Raw genomic sequence first — 17914 nt, 5'->3', positions numbered from 1 at the left:
TGATCATCGGAGAGTACCTTCAATTTATTGGTCCCTCCATATGTCATTTATAAAATGAGGAGGCTGGAGGAGAGGAATTCTAAACTTCTGAATGAGTGATCCACCCTAAGCATATTAATTTTAGATTGTCTGTGTTTTTTTCATGTGAAGAAATCTTATATGTTCCGAATGCTTATGCCTCCCTACATGTAATTGAAAAAATTAAATTAAAAAACCCTTAAAAATACCTTCCCCTACTCATTTGTAGAGGTGGAATGAGTGCCCACATTGTGCCTAATGTTGGTTTTCATAATAAGTTGATCAGTTTTGCTGAATTTTTCCTCTCTCATCTTCTTTTTTTGATTTAAAAAAATCACTGTTATAAGGGGATGGATTTCTAGGAAGGTATCGATAAGGGAGGGAGAAATCTAAGTGATATAAAAACCAAAGCTATCAATAAAATTCTGCATTAAGAAACAAAGGCTGATTTTTAAAAATCAATATGTATGTGATTTGGTAGATATTTGGATAGATTCCCTCACTTCAAAGGAACCATGATTCCATTGGTATAAATGAAGTTCTCTCTCTTCTCTCTTATAGATTGATTTTCCATATCTGAGTAATCTTCATGAGTTGTAGGCACAGAAATCCATGGGATTCGAGATTAAGATCTTGAACCCCATTGAAGTCCCCTAGTTTAAATGGTTCATTTCACAATGCCCAGGATATGATGGGAGCTTTAATAACTGGTTGTTATCATAGGCAATAATTAGGCCATTTTTGAACTTAGGGCATCAAATTCCAAATTTCATGCTGTTTTCCCCAAATATTACTACTTCCCATTGGTCCTAGAATCTGTCCTGTCATCTGGAAGTCAATTTTCTAATAGCATGAGCTTCTTGAACCAGCATTATAAAAGAAATAGTGCTAGCTAAGCAAAATTTGCCAGATCTCAGACTTTGTCTTAACTGGGGCCTACCTTAATAGCAGATGGGCCCTTAGACAAGGTGCCTCTGGTAGATTTTGCATCTCAGTTCTTATCTTGGGATCATCTGTTTTCTGAAGCAGTGGTCAATCCATGAATTTGGTCTTTGTTTACTGCAGAGCAAGGAGAACGAGATGATGAATTGTCTTTCCTTTCTATAGAACATGTGAATCATCAGCAAGTTTACATGGAGGAGGACAACTCTGTTGTGGGGAAAAAGGGGAATCAGATTGCGATTAGACTAGTCCTTTCTCCTTCTCTCAGGTAGACCGGGGAGAGGAATATAATGCATTCTTTCCCCATTTTTCCTTCTAGGATCCTCTCAGGCATTACTTCTTAGTAGGGAAGTTTTTCCTGATTCTTCTAGGTTTTTTTTTTTATTTGTCATCAAATTATCTTCTACATCATAAGTTAATGGGGGCATGGACTTTATTTTTTCATTCTCTATGGAAGGAGGGGGGAGACCCTGAGCATCTTTTACATGGGGAAATTGAGAGGCACTCTTATAGCATACATAAAGTCTCTTTGGATATACTGGGAACTTAATAAATTGATGTGAATGACAATATGGTTTAACAATAGGATTTGTAAATTCCTACAATATCAGAGGCACTTGACCTTTCTTACATTTTAGGTTATCTGCATCACTTCTTTAATGTGGATAAACAACAATGATATATATAAAAGATGGGGATGTTTAAAGAGTTTAGAGCGCATCATCTAACTTGGGTAAGAACTATGAAGCTGACCTTCGAGGAGGCAAATTTGTTGGCCTGTGTGAATGGTGGCTTTTCCCATTTTGCTAGTTGAATAGGGGTGGGAGGGTGGGAGAAGAGTGCTGGCTTCTCAGGTAATATTCTATGGCTGGTCTCCCAAGTGCTTACTATATTTAGGGCTTCTGGCTTTCAGGAAAATAGTGGGGCCTCTCAAGAAAAATACGAAGCTACATTTTTCTAGTGTCCTTCCAACCCCAAAGCTTGAAATAGAAAAGTAGAACAAAGGAGGTTTCATTATATCAAATACCATTTGGGAGTTCAGAGTTGGATTCTTTTCAAATTGAAACAGAAAATGAAAGATTCCAAGACTGGGAGTATGTGGGAGCCAAACTTCCCCAGGAAAACCCAACATTTTCACTAAGGCCACGAATTATTTCTTAACCAAATAGAAGCAAGAAAAACAGAAACTCTTGAGTCTAATGTTTACAATTGTCAATAGACCATAAGATATAGAACTAGAAGTGTCCCTTATGGATTGTTTCATTCATTTCACAGATGTGGAAGCAGAGACCAAGAGAGGGAAAGTGGCTCACCCACAGGCCTGTAGTCAATTGGTAATGAAATAAGCATTGGAATGCAGTTTCTTGGGCCCAAAAGTCCATGTTCTTTATATAGAATCACAAAGCCTTTTAGAAGCCCAACACAGAATGGGTGGTCTTAGGATCTAATTCACTTTATCTAACTCCCTGGCTGGACAGGTGAGGAAACTGAAACCTCAGCAGGTTGTGTTTTTTTTTTGGGGGGGAATGGAGCTACAAAGAATGATCTGCATCAAAAACAATGGGTTGCTTTGTGAGTGGCCCCAAGAATTGGAAACAAAAGAGCCTATGACCAGGCATGGTAGTAAGCACCAAATGTAGGATCTGAAGGCAGGTTCTCTGACTCTAAAGACTACCTATCTTCCATTGCATCTATCACCCCTAGGAATAGTCAAGGATGGAGAGAAGTGTTCAGAAGATAGAACATCAGACTGAAATTCAGGAAAATTGCTAAGCAGCTATGTTGGGCAGAGGATAGAATACTGGTCTTGAAGTCAGGAATTCTCAGACACTAACTGTGTGACCCTGGGCAAGTCACTTAATTCTGCATGCCTCAGTTTCCCCCTCTGCAAAATGGGATGATAATAGTGCCTTTCTCCCAAGGTTGTGAGGATTAAATAAGATATTTTTTGAATAGTGCTAAGCCTAGTGCCTCACACATGGTAAGCTCTCTATAATATAAATATCAGTTATGTTATGCCCATCTTAGCTAAACAGAGATGGATTTTCCTTTGGATAATCTGAATTCATTTTGATTGCAGGTACTCGAGAACCCAGGTCACTTCTCCAAATGATGACACAGTCCAGTCATACTCACATAGGGCTTGACCATAAATCTGTGATCTCTCCTGGCCCACCCCGAAATGTTTCAGGGTTTTAAAGCCATGTCTTCTTAAGGAAGAATTAGAAGTAGGGATTTGTTCAAAAATATGAGTAAGAGGATGTACATCTGCATGAAGGAGAATGCCCCCCCCTCCCATCCCCAGGGCAGGTTCCTGCAAGCTCTCCCCTTCTGCAGACCTGATAACCAGGCCTAGCTTCCCTTGCAGATATTTTGCAAGCATCCACTTGCAGGGCGGGCCCTATCAGCCACTTCAGCTGCTCCCCTGAATTCTGCACCCCTTAGACTAGCTTTGAGGGCCTCTGCTCTAACCTTTCAGCTTTCTGCTAAAACAACAAATTAGCACTCACCTTGGCCAAACCCACAAATCTTTGTACAATTAAGTAGAAAGCTTTGGAGGAAGAAAGGGAAAAGGGTTTCCCTTTTACTCTGTGGCGCCAAACAGGCTTTTTTTTTTGGTCCTGCAAGATTAAGTCAGATTAGCAGTATCAGATAAATAGGGCAACCTTCAGTGTATTAAGCAATAAATTGAAATCTTCTATTTTAAGGCATGTATAATTCATCAGTGTGCAAGGCCTGTGAGACAGGGGGAGGTGACCAGAAGATAAATTCACCGGGAGGTCATTAGAACAAAAGTTTTGTTACTGAATTTCACACATACACACAAAAAAACTGACCCTAATTAAATACAGCTGGAACAATACCTATGAAACAGAGGGTCACCAAGATGAGACCTTCTGACCCTAAGTCTATTACAGTTCTTTTTATTTCTAAAGGCCGGTCTGATAATCAACTGGAAATCATCCATGTTGCTCCCTGTGCCACAAAATTCTGCCCCTGGTCATAGGCTCTTTTGTTTCCAGTTCTTGGGGCCACTCACAAAGCAAACCCATTGTTTTTGATGCTCAGATCATTCTTTTGTAGCCCCATTCCTCCCCTTCCCCCCAAAACACAACTAATCAAGCAGGATTTCAAGCTGCAAGAAATTGTAATGGAAAATTATACACATATATGTGTATGTATATTATATATATATACATGAGTGTATCATATATTACGTGTATTATATAATTTATATTGTATGTATTTTATTGTGTCCATATTATATACCCAGATGTGTATATTCACATATATACACATAATACACACATGTTTATATGTATAAAATCAGACACACACACACACACACATATATACATACATATTCACATGGTTCATTTTACAGGAGAGGAAACTGAGATCTATTAGACCTCATCAAGGACCCCAATAATTCATCTTTCTGTGAAACTCACACCTCCTCAGCATCCCTCTGACCCTGGGACCCTCCTCTCCTCTCATTAGAGAGAGTGAAGGATGGACATCAGAGATGTTCTCCCATATCCTCCATTTAAGGAGGGAACTCTATGCATTCTCCTCATTTCCCACCCAGCTGCAAGTCTTCTCTTTATACTTCATTCCCTTTTCAGCTTCTTTTTATATATTGTTTTCCCCTGTTAGATTATAAGCTTCTTGAGGGCAAGGACTGTTTTTTGCCTTTCTTTGTATCTTCATGGCTTAGAATTTCACAGTATCTGGCAAATGGTATGGGCTTAATAATATTTAGTGACTGATTTGTCCAAGGCAACACAAGTAGATATGTAACAAATGCAAATGAAACTCAAGTTTGGGAGGCTATGGAATATGCCTTGCAATGCTTCCTTGCTAGTCACCCTGGAGAAATTTTCACACAGAATTAGTTCTGATTGGTGACCACCTCTCTAGGACTACTGCTCATCAATATTGCATGCCAATGTCATGATGCCATGCTTGCCCAGCTTCTGGATAATGGATAATATTCTTGTGTTTTCCCAGTTAGCAAGGGAGTGACATAAGGTTGTGTGCATGCTCCTATGCTTTTTAACATGATATTTTCAGTAATGTTGTCAGATGCCTTCCACAAGGATGAAAGGCAGTTATGACACTGATGGTAAATTATTTAACTTGAAAGGGTTGCTAGCAAAGACTAAAGTGGAGGGAGAATTGCCTGGTCAGAGGTGCCTGATTTTCTTTTTTGTTCCAAGATGATTGTGTATTCAGTGAAACCATTAGCTACAGCAAATGGAGAAATTTTGAATATTGTGAATAAGTTTATTTATCTTGGCAGTACATTTTCCAGGGATATACACCTAAATGATGAGGTTGACACATATTTCTAGAGCTAGCTCAGTGTTTGGTTGATTCCAAAGGAAAGTGTGGAAGGGAAGAGGCTGACTACCAAACTGAAGGTCTGCAGAGCCGTTGTGCTGACCTCATTGATGTATGCATGTGACACCTGGACAGTCTACCAGCGCCATGCTAGGAAACTAAATCACCTCCATTTGAATTGTTTTAGGGAGATTTTGAAGATCACCTGGCAGGAGAAGACACTAGATATTGAGGTCCTTTCTTGAGCTAAACTGTCAAGCATTCAAACTCTACTACAGAGAGTACAACTATGATGGGCTGGCCACACTGTTCAAATGTTAAACTTACATCTACTTAAAAGACTATTTTATAGACAATTCATGTGAGGAAGGCACACACGTGATGGTCAGAAGAAAGATACTTTCAAGGTCTTTCTGAAGAACTTTGGAATTGATTGTGTGACATGGGAGAGGCTAGCAAAGGACCACCCAGGATGATATGCCTGAAGAGAAAAAAAGGTGCTGTGTTCTGTGAGTGAAACAGAATTTCAGTAGCTCAAAAGAAATGTGAGATGAGTGATTTTAGAGACATCTGCATTCCAAATGTTTGTATGGATCATTGTACTCAAACTGTGGTCAAGAATTCCAGACTTTTATTGGTCTGATCAACCACAATAGGACACAAGGTACCTTGACTCCAACTTAATGAGGTCATTTGGTTTCTTTTCAAGAACAAAAGGTCACAACCAACCAGTTTCTGAATAATCTCAGTTATGATTCACTTCATTCTGGATAATCTTCCTCTTTCCTCCTAAACTCTTTCCTTTCCCTCCACTCTATAAGCCTATTTCTGGAACAATGAACCATAATCAATCTACCATTGCTTCTAAAAAGAGGAGAATGTCTGGAGAGTTTGGTCTTTTAATAGACGATAGGCAATCAATAAACATTTATTAAATCCTCAGACACTATGTATTCATAGTGCTGGAGGTGGTGTCAAGACCTCACCAGTCTTGACATCTTCAGACTACAGTAACTAAAGTCCTAGAAACCTCTCCTTTGGATTTCAGAGAGCAGCCAAGGTAGATAGGTTTACAGCAGTAAAGTATTGTCTGAAATCAATGTTGTTTTTTAATTGATATGTTAGTACAAGAATTCATGTAATTCTAGGGAATCACTAGTGAGAAAAAAATGTTTTGCATGTTACCAGTTTTATTTTGTGTACTTCATTTTATGAGTTATTTCATGGTTACTATGTTAGGAAAAGGGTATATTATCAGAATAATGTTTTGTTATAAAGAATTATATACACAAAGATGTATTTTCAACAGTCTATAGCAAAATAGAATAATTTTTCATAGTCACAAGAGTGTAACCCTAATTTCCCAAAAGCTCAATGTATCAACACTCATTTTTTTTTAAACTTTTGTGCCTTTTCCTAGGGATATTACCTTTGTGAAAGCTGAAGATTTATTGTATTTATTTACCATATCCTTTTGTTAGCCAAGATGAATCAGTTTAGCACATAAACTTGTACAATAATCCTTGGGAAAGTAAGAAGAGAAGAAAAAAACACCAAAAGGGCAGGGCACACAAATACAGAAATCCCAACTCAGTCATGTCAATCATTTAAAAAACTCATTCATAATATAATTCTTGCACCAATCTTAAGGCAAGTAGATCCCAGGTACTTTACAGTGATTGAAAACCTTCTATCCAGAATTGTTTCCATCACCATGGGAGAAAAGAAATATACATTCAGTTATTCTATAACTGTCAATTCATCTACTATTAGAAATTTTTTCTGAAAGCAGAAACCAGAAGCAGGACATCATGACTCAAGCTTAATTTTCTCTTTCCCAGCCTTTTAATATCCTCAAATAGATGCAATTCTTGTGTAGGAGATGTTCATGACATGAAAGACCCAAGTACCCTTCCCACCTCTTCTGGTTCTCAGCCAATATCCAGTATAATGAGACAAAATCGCTCTCCACTTGCAAACATGCAATTCACAACATTAAAGAAGACCCCCCCCCCCGAATTTACAACCATTGGTTCCAAAGATGCAAGTCACTTATAGTCCAAAATATAAGAATCCTTGTGGCAGAGAATTTCCTGTAAGTCCTGTCTTTGCTTCACTCCAGTAGAATAAGGGCTAAGGGGCTGCAGGGGACTATTTTTTTCTCTTTTCCTACTTTTGGCCATTTTCTACTTTTCTCTTAAAGCTGTAGTTTATACAGAAAAGACAAAGGAAAATTTTGGAGATATTCTAATATTCAGTTGCATCTTCTCTAAACAAAATGTGTACAAATTGTCCAAAATCTTGTTCCTCTCCCTAGATTCCCTCCAACACCTTCCCTTCTTGAGTTATTAGTATGGTCCACCAATTACTACCCCTACCCATTTCCCTCAGGGGAGGATAATATTTATTCCTATTAGTCACTCCAGTGGGAAAGAGAGAGGGAAGGGGAAAATATCCTAGCATCTCCTTTGATCCTAGCATCTGCCTTTTAATGTTAGGGCATCGTTATTAGACAGTTTATGAAAAGAAAGGTCATTTTAGCCTCCAAATATCTGGTCAGAGATTAAGATATGTAAAGCAGACTATGTTCCAAGAATTTGAAAATGTCTTTACTGAGAGTGGGCCAGATAGCTTGTAGGAAGGTTTAGTTAAACAGATAGTTAATAGAATTTGAAACACAGTATGGAGTCAGAGATTCTAAGACTAATTTTTCAAAGACAGCTTCTCCTAATACAAGAGCCAAAAAGAAAACAATATAACCAAGACCCCTAAAGTCTCAGGGTATTATGATCCTATGCCAGGATCCTACAAAGACTATTTTTAATCAATTAAGCAATTCAGACACATGTTAGGTTGCCGGTCACTTGTGATTGCAGACAATAGAGGCAAATAACATGTGGGGAGCAGCAGTCATTATATGGTAAGTGAAACTAAAAGAATACTTAAAATATTCTAGTGGGAAGGGGCAGCCTATAACTGAATCTTGATAACTTAATTTTTTATTACTATTTTGTAATATTAATAGGCCAATGATCTAAGTTTAATTTTGCCTTTGACACATAGTAGTTATGTGCCCATATGGGTAAGGCATTTAATGAGGTCATTTCCTAGAAAACTCTCAAAAATATAAATTATTGATGAATTTGTATTAGTGAAGGGAATTTCCACACCTGGAATCACCCTGCTTTGATAGTTTAACTTTTACAATATCAGATTTTTTAAAAAGAACTATCTAAACTTAATTACAATATCAGATTTTTTTTAAAAGAAGTTTTTTTCTTTTATAGATGTACTATCTAAACTCAATTTGGTTTTCACAGCATTAATCTCTTACTGGCTCCCTTTCATATGCCCTGCAGATGTTGTCTGAAACCTTTTCCTGTTCTTCAGCTTACAATTCCACCTCCTCTCCTCACCTTCCACTTTACACCTCCACATCAAAACCTCTTTATAGCTTCTTGTAGCCTTTCATTTCTCCCAGCAGCCTCACAGGATGAAGCATACACCCCTCCCCCCTTGACTCGCTCCTCTCCCATTCCTCCTGAGACCTTGCTAAATCAACCACAGATTCCTAGATCTAGAGGCAGAAGAGAATCTTCTTGCTTTTCTAATCCAATCTCCCCCTCCCATTTTACATTAAAGAATCTGAGGCCCAGAAAGATTGAGAGACTTGAACAAGATTAAGTAGCTTAACCATGAGATAAACCTAGACCCTCTTCCCCCCATTCTGAATACATCACTATTTCTAGTAAATTCTGTGTGTCTCTCCTAGTCCCATCTTTAATTTCTTCCACTCCACTGGTTTATTTACCTATAAACATGCTTCCATCTAATCTAGGCTTTAAAAAAGGCAAATAAAACTTTTCCTTTAATTCTGATCTCTTTTCATAATCTTGCTCTTCTCTGTCTCTCCAATCTGTTTTTTTTTTTTGTTTTTTTTTAAGGTTTTTTTTGCAAGGCAAACGGGGTTAAGTGGCTTGCCCACGGCCACACACACAGCTAGGTCATTATTGAGTGTCTGAGGCCGGATTTGAACCCAGGTACTCCTGACTCCAGGGCCGGTGCTTTATCCACTGTGCCACCTAGCCGCCCCTCCAATGTGTTTTTATACATGTTTCCCTTTCATTACTATCCACTCCAACTGGATTTTTACTCCTCACTGTTCCCAGATCTTGTTCCTCTTCTCCCCCTACATTAATCTTGAACTCACTAATCTTCATACTTAAACTTGGAATAGACTTCCCATATGTCTTCACTTTTTTCTTCTTTCCAGACTCAGTCCACATACCTTTTTTTTTAGGGTTTTTTTTCAAGGCAAATGGGGTTAAGTGACTTGCCCAAGGCCACACAGCTAGGTAATTATTAAGTGTCTGAGACCGGATTTGAACCCAGGTACTCCTGACTCCAAGGCCAGTGCTTTATCCACTATGCCACCTAGCCACCCCACCTTTTGTTTTATATTACATTATCTTCTGTATTGAATGATCTTTGGCTTATTCCCTCAGAGCTAGGCTACCACAAGGTTCTCAGGGATAATTCTTTCTTCTGCTTCTATCTGGTCTAATCCTCATCAGTTATTATTTTTTAAAAAGTAAGACTTGTAGAGCATTTGAAGAATTGAAAAATATTTTATATGTTATCTTTTTTGATTTTCACAACTCTGTAAGGTAGATGTTTTCTTATCCCCATTGTACAGATGAGGAAACTGAGTCAGAGAGTAATTAAGTGATTTGCCCAGGATCATACAACTAGTAAGTGTCTGAGGCAGAATTCAAATCCAGGTTTTCCTGACTCTACATTTCATGCTGTGCCACCTTGCTGACCCCTTTGTTAAACACAAGCAACTAGTACCCCAGTGACATTTCACCAAAATATGGAGTAGCTCTTACAAAATGGAAATTATTTCAAAACTATGGCAAGAGCACATGTATAAACCTCTTCCTCCCAAGAACCTTGAGGGTATACTCTCTCCTACACCACCATGATCTCTAGGGGATAAGCTCAAAACTTAGCTCAGTTGCTTTATAGACTTGATTTCACCAAATTTGTATCCAGATGAAGCATGACTGTTCCATGAGTCCATGTTCCAGCTTTTACTGGCAAGGATCCACAAGGTACAGTTTTGTTCCTTGAGTCATTGAAGCTGGGTTGGCAGCAACACCCAACCTAGAACTCATGGCAGGAATTCCAGGAAACCTTCCAAATTCACTCTCTCTACCTAGAATTCTGTTTTTATTCAATTGTATTCAACTCTTCATGACCCCATTTGGGGGTTTCTTGGTAAAGCTACTGGGGCATTTTGCCATTTTCCTTCTCCAACTCACTTTATCGATAAAGAAACTGAGGTAAACAAGGTTAGGTGACTTCCCCAGGATCACACAACTCAGAAATGTCTGAGGCCAAATTTGAACTTAGAAAGTAGAGTCTTCCTGATTCTACATCTGGCATTCTATCCACTGTGACACCTAGCTGCCCTTTCACCTAAAACAAAAAAAGATCAAATGTAGAAGCCAAGGACTTTTCAAAGAGCTGATTGATCTAAGAGAAGAGAAGGCTCCATGACCTCTCCCTTTACAGCACTGGAAAGAAGGAGTCATTGAATGAGGCCAACAGGTTGAAGCAGACCACGAAGACTTTGTGAATGACCCTGTTGCCAATCAAAGACCCTCCTCTCCAACACATGGTCAGATGGCCAGAACCAACCACATGGATGAAATTTCATGCCCATATAACTTAGACTGTGAGTTTCTTGAGGGCAGCATCTTCTTTTTCATATTTCATATCCTCAGTGCAGAGTACCTATCATATAGTAGATGCTTACTGTTTACGGATTGGTGACTGATCAAGCAGAAAGGTCAGTAAGAAGAGGAACACTTTGGAAAATACCTATAGGAGTATTACTTAGACTCATCTGTAGAATAGAATTGCTTTACCTCAGAGGGATATGAGGAAGAATAATTTAATAAAATTAGTAAACCATACTGCATTGCAGCTTAAGCAGCAACGTACATGGCTTCTTCCAACCAAAAGAGAACAGATACTGTCATTATCGCACCTCTCCCCCTCATCTGCCCCCAAAGATAGTTCACAATGACTCTCTGCAAAGTGATTCAGCTTTCTTGCTTTGGGTGGACATTTTTGAAAGCAAAAATGGCATGAAATTTTTTTCTTATCACTTCTATGTATTCATACATACAATAATTTACTGTAATGTTTTGTTTCCCTTGAAAAAAAAAATTTAAACAAGTCTTTCAGCCTTCAAAGAAATCACCTGAATTTGGGCAAATGAACTGATGCTGAATGAAGAAGGCAAGACCAGGAGGATAATGTCATGACAATGTTTGTCACCATACAAATGACAACAGTCTAACAGGAAGGGTCATAGGTATAAGTATGTAACTCATCTGATGTAATGTAAATGAAAGCAAGAACAACTAAAAGACAGTTGATCTCCATTGAATTGTGATGGTCTTGCTTGGACCCAGAGAAGAGATAAGGAAACATGCTTCTGTGATAAAGAGGCAGAGGAATGAGAGTTGCAGAATTGGGCATATGATGTCAGATCCAGTCAGTTTACCAGACAAGAATTAGAGCACAATAAAAACTACAAAATGAACGGTTTTGACTATAGTAAATTAAAAAGGTTTTGCATTAATGAAATCAATGCTGCCAAAATTAGAAGGAAAGAAGAAAGCTAGGAAACAATCTTCACAACCAGGAGTTCTGATAAAGTTTCACTTCTTAAATATATAGAGAATTGCATCAAATTTATAAGAACACAAATCATTCCCTAATTGATAAATGGTCAAAGGATATGAACAGACAGTTTTCAAATTAAGAAATGAAAGCCATATATAATCATATGAAAAAATGCTCCAGATCTATTGATTAGAGAAATGCAAATTATAACAATGAGGTATCATCTCACACTTATTAGATTAGCTCACATGAGAAAACAGGAAGATAATCAATGTTGGAGAGGTTATGGGAGGACTGGGACATTGATGCATTGCTGGTGGAATTGTGAATGGATCCAACCTTTCTGGAGAGCAATATAAAACTATGCCCAAAGAGCAATAAAACTGTTCATACCTTTTGACCCAGCAATTCCAATTCCAAATTTATATCCAGAAGAAATTACAAAACAATGGCAAAAGTCTTACATGTTCCAAAATATTCATAGCAACTCTTTGTAGTGGCAAAGAATTGGAAACTGAGGTGATGGCCATCATTGAAGAATGGCTAAATAAGTTGTAGTAAAGGAATACTATGGAATATTATTGTTCTATATAGACACCATAAATGGTCAGACTCTAGAGAAGCATGGAATGAGTTACAGGATCTGATGATGAATGAAGGGAGCAGCTCCAAGAGAACAATGTAGACATCATCATAACTATGCGATGAACAATCTTGATGGAAGCAGCAGCTCTTGACAGTCCAGAGAGCTAGGGCAACTGTATTTGACTGGTTATTGGACTATATTATCCCCAATCTGAGGAAGAAAAATAAAACAAAACAAAACACAGAAAAAAACAACCCTTCTGAATCTGATGAACACTTTATAAAAATTATCTAATATATCTCTTTCCCTTAATCCTAATTCCTCATGCCAAAAATTACTAATTTATAAATATGTTTGACAAAATATGTATGTAAAATGCTAACCTGACTGTTCCTTGCTAGGGGGAGGGGGGTGGGAAGGGAGGGTGGAGGGAAATTTTATAACTTGGAAATATGCATGCACAAATGGGTGAAAATAAATAAATAGAAAAATAGGAAAAAAAAAAAGATCTGGTTAGTTTGGCCCAACTGTTACAAGAGATGCCTCAATAGCATTTGGGTGAATGGATGGAGTGATGTTCTGGGAAGTGACTGTCATATAGGAAAGACATAAAGGCATCAATAACAGAGAAAGACAGAGAGAGGGAGATAGGAAGACAAAGACAGAAAAAAAAATCAGAGACAGAAAAAGAACAAGAGACATAGAGACAGACACAGAGACAGAGAAAGAAAAAGAGATACAGATACAGAGATAGAGATAGAGATGAGAGAAAGATATAAGAGAGAGAGAGACATAAAGACATGAGAAAGACAGAGAGACTGACAGAGAGAGAGAGAGAGACAGAGACAGACAGAGATAGAATTTCATGCCTGCTTCTTTTAGGAGAGGCTCAGGACAGTTTCTTTTCTTTGTTATAGCTACTGTAGCATTTTACATTATATTGAACAGCATTGGCACCTCAGCCTGTATTTTTCCTAGCTATTGTAGCCACAGCTATGCAGTTTTCATTGTTCATTCCATAGGAAATGTTTGTATGACCACAGATGTCCAACTTGAGGAAGGGAAAGACTCCCAGGGATGCATGTCTCCTCCCACGTAAACTTCTTTCTTTCCTTTCACACTTGGTTCAAACCCTTGAGGACCAACAGTTATAATCCCATTGTGGCTTTAATGTGGCCATAAAAGCAAGAATTTTGTTTTTTAACATTCACATACCCTGGTCTAAATGTAATGTCACTGATCATTTATTTGACTTATGTCTCTTCAACTTGACCTATAAGTCTCTGTGCCAATAAAGAGTGGAAACTTAATGCAGAAGAACATTTAATTAGTCTTCACTTATAGCTACCTGATGAGTTGGATTGGCTTTGGAAATGGAAAGGATTGGCTGCCAAAGAAGGATTCTAATTTTATACATGATACCCCGGGAAGACTCAGAAATAGTCTCTACAAAAATAATACTTCCAAGTCAGGCACTTCACGTACAACAAGTTGCTTGCAAAGGATACAAGGAACTTCTTGAGTTGAGACCACTGCCGATATCTCATGGACATTTCCGTTCAAATCTAGACCAAGGGTTCCCCTTTGGATTTTTCTTTGGGACACTCTTAGGGACATGAACAAGTTGGACTCAGTTACACATGTGCTCTACATAACACTTACACATGGCTACCAAAAATGTAGGGACCATTATTGGGGAGATTTAGAGATAATATAATTTCCTTTTTCAATACCGCTTGCTGATTTTCTTTCTTATTCATGCCCCAGTTCTGTTAGTCACCATCAATTAGTACAGCTGGTTAGCAGAATAAAGATCATGGGTTCCATCTCTCTATGGATCAAAGAGATTTTTTATGTCCCTTCCAACCATTCCACAAGAGCTTATTGCAAATACCTACTATGTGTCACTAAGGATAAAAAAAGGCAAGAGACAAATCTTGCCTTCAAGATTCTAATGGGGGAGACAACTTGATGATTGTCATATATACATACATATATATATATATATGTATATACATATATATGAACAATGTCAATGAAATGGAATGTGAGGTGGGATGTGCCAACATTAGAGAAAGGGAAGGGATTGCAGGAGGTGAAAGAAGCCAGAAAGCTGAGGAGGGAAACATTGGAGTAGGGGAAATTAGTTAAAAAGGTCTAAATCGGAAGACAAAGTGTCATTATGACAGGTACAGGAAGGAGGGCAATGTAGCTGTATTAGAATGTGTCTGGAAGAGAGTGAAGGATAAGTCTATCAATCATCTATCTATCTATCATCTAGCTAGCTCACCAGCTATCTGTGTGTATATCATAGGCGTTAAGTGGAAGTTTAATGTTTCAATGTCTAGCTACCAAAATGATCTTCTAAGACACCAATCTGATCATCTCCCTCCTCTCTCTCTCTCTCTCTCTCTCTCTCTCTCTCTCTCTCTCACACACACACACACACACACAAATACACACACATCACTAAACTGCAGATAGAAAAAATATGGCTAAAACTAGCTAGCTAACTAGATGGTAGATAGATGGATAGATAGATAGATAGATAGATAGATAGATAGATAGATAGATAGATAGATCATAGAGAAACAGATGCTAGAAAAATAGATAGATGATAGATAAATGATGGATAGATAGTAAAATTACAATAATATAGGTTTCACTTCCAAAAAAGTTATATAACCTATAGAATTTAAAAGCTAGAAGGAACCCTAGAGATCAGCTAGTCTAATCCCCTTATTTTATAGAGGAATTTGAGACTCAGAGAGGATAAATGACTTGACCACACAAGACTGCCAGTTATTGAGAGAGCAAGGATAAAATTCCTCCTGACTAAGATCTTTGATTCCTACTCATAAACATGGCTGCTTATGTTGGGAGATCCATACTCCAGATGAGTTTATCTTGGAAGATTTCCTGGCAATTCTGAAACCATTGGATTTGAAGGTTAAATGTATGACCATTTTTAATAAAGGCATCCTTTATGTTGTACCTGGTATAACAAAATTCTTTTTCATGCAGTTTGAGATGTTAAATAGAAGATTTCATAACAATGAAAACAGTCATTCAAGCACAGAAGATGATTATATATCAAAATCAAGAATTTTCTCATCCTATAATGAAGATATTGGAAAGTTCTAATGGTATTAGCAATATTTCTGATGACTATGATAGCTAAATGGATAAATATTTAGAGAAAAAGGAGGGACTTTTTTGAATAATGAGGTTCTTTCATTTTCAACAATGTGTCCCTGGTTCTCTAGTTCACCTTAATCCATAACAAATTTTCTCTTGGGAAAGAATAAGTGCATAACAGTTAGAGAAATTGAGCTTATTTAACAAATAAATCAGAAAGTTGCAAATGTCACAGTTGGGATGCCTCTGACCTCCTTTTCCTTCTCTCTTAGCATGCCCCCTGAGCTTGGGTCACTGTCTTTCCCCTACAGGGAATGCTTCCTCTAATCTGAAACCTTTTATGTATAGTTACCTAGCTTTAGCAGTCAGACTTGGTTATCAGTTTGTTTTCTATCCTAGCTCCTGTGGTGACAGAAGTGGAGACAGTCCTGGTCTTGAGTCAGTCTCTCCTTGACTCAATGTTTGGCCTTGGAAAATTCTTGCCCAGCAAAGAAGACATATGAAGATAGCATGCAGATTTGATTTATTTAGACTGGAAGCTCCTTGCTAGCAATTTCTTTGTATTTCTAGTGTTTAGTTCACAGTAGGTCTTTTATAAATGCTTGTAGAATTGATTTGACTTGATGCATACAAGGATCACAACTACATTAAAGAACATATTAAAAGTGCTATACATAAATTATCTTGTTTGATCTTCACAACAACCTGGTAAATTAGGCACTATTATGATCACCATTTTACAGGTGAGGAAGCTAGGGCTTACTTGGAAAGACTAAAGAATTAATCTAGGGGCACGGAGCTGAGAAGTGACCAAGGTCTTTCTGACCCTAATTCCAGAACTATCCACTATATGACATTGCCATTTAAAATGCCAAAAATCATCATCTTTGGTTATCTAAAAACTCTGGTCTTAACATAAAGGAAAGGTATCTGGGAAATGAGGAATTTCTAACTTCGCTGTCATATTTTATGGAGGCTAGAAACAATTTTGTAATGTTGTTATCCAGTTATTACTAGCTCTTGTACTTGCTGCATATGGGATTTTGAACAATTAACTCCTCCTCTCTGGGTCTCAAAGGGAACTGGAGTAGATGATCCCTAAGAATCACTCTCTCTAATCCTATTAACCTAGAAACTTAGTACCAAGTTTGAAGATTCAAATCATTTAGCATTTATGAAGTGCATAACTATTTGCCAGGTACTGAGGGTACAAAGAAAAGCAAATGTAGTATACAAAGATGAGAAATCGATTTAACAGGCATTTATTAAGGGTCAACTGCATGCAAAGCATAATACTAGGGGCTAGAGATTCTAAGACAAAAACTGGGGAAAAGCAGTTTTCCCCTCCAAGGGAATCTCCTAAATGATCAGCATTTTTCATTTTCAAGTAGAAGCCTGTAATTCTTTAGTTCACCTTTACTGGTTTGCTCCGGAGCAAACTGTGGTGGACCATTAGGCAATAATGAATCTGTCTCGATATTCATCCCAGTGTAACTCTCTTTTCACAAATGTCACTTAAAAGTATGATGGTTCTTTCATTTATTCCCCTGCAAAAGGGAAAGGGAAAATGTCAATAGCTATTTTATTTAGGTAGGAAGATCATTGGGGAATGGGGTGCTGTTTTTCAAAAATTCCTTATCCATTGAAGTTGGCTTTAAAGATTTGTGAAGGGAAGAGGTTTGTTGGTTCTTCTATTTTTTTTAAACATGCTAGTATATATGGAGCAGAGCAGATGTCCTAGGAGTAACGCAAGGCCGTCATTCACTCTCAAAGTTCTGCTGCTGCCCATAATCTGCTTGGGCGCTTTCTGACATCAGCAGAGTTCCTCAAGTGAATTACAACCTTCTATCCACTTTGGGGCCATCCATTACACTGCGTAAGCATCAGCCAAGATCCAGTTGGCGCATCTCGCTGCGTGCTTTCATGAACAGATTTATAATGAGAATGAAGCACAGTTTTATCGAGACGAAACAGGGCTTGCATAAAACCCCCCAAATTATTAGGGGTTGGTTTTAGGGACCAAAGTCATTTGTGGAGTATTTTTTTCCAGTTCACTAGGAAAGGAGCTACTCAATCCTATGAGCTTAGGGGGAAAATCGACTAAACAATGGAAAATCAGTTTCATTTTTTTTTTCATATTTTTTTCTGGCTGGATATGGTGGGAATGTTCATCACCCAGTGTGAAGT

This window comes from Macrotis lagotis, chromosome 7 (genome assembly GCF_037893015.1).
Source record: "Macrotis lagotis isolate mMagLag1 chromosome 7, bilby.v1.9.chrom.fasta, whole genome shotgun sequence".
Classification (NCBI taxonomy): Eukaryota; Metazoa; Chordata; class Mammalia; order Peramelemorphia; family Peramelidae; genus Macrotis; species Macrotis lagotis.
This window is presented reverse-complemented; position numbering follows the sequence as displayed.